Source organism: Sinocyclocheilus anshuiensis, unplaced genomic scaffold (assembly GCF_001515605.1).
Source record: "Sinocyclocheilus anshuiensis isolate Anshui unplaced genomic scaffold, SAMN03320099.WGS_v1.1 scaffold953, whole genome shotgun sequence".
NCBI classification, from domain to species: Eukaryota; Metazoa; Chordata; class Actinopteri; order Cypriniformes; family Cyprinidae; genus Sinocyclocheilus; species Sinocyclocheilus anshuiensis.
Genome location: NW_015555760.1, coordinates 61,934 through 62,142, shown reverse-complemented (window position 1 = coordinate 62,142; position 209 = coordinate 61,934). Strand labels below are relative to the sequence as shown.

Here is a 209-nt window from a genome sequence, read left to right as displayed (position 1 = left end):
GTGTGTGTGTGTGTGTGTGTGTGTGTGTGTGTGTGTGTGTGTGTGTGTGTGTGAGAGAGAGACACACGACTGTAGATAATGTTGTATTCAGTTTATTAGTTAAATAAATACAGAAATAATCTTGTTATATAACCTTTACTATATCATATATATGTTTATATGTATCCATATGTTTTAATGTCATTCTTTCGATATTACTTGTTCATATG

At 31.1% G+C, this 209-nt stretch overlaps 1 protein-coding gene across 1 annotated transcript in view; it reads left to right on the top strand.

The window, feature by feature from the left end:
- Positions 1–209, top strand: part of LOC107673974 (angio-associated migratory cell protein-like) — a 10,627-nt gene that overhangs the window by 495 nt on the left and 9,923 nt on the right. The gene's annotated exons all lie outside the window — the stretch shown is intronic.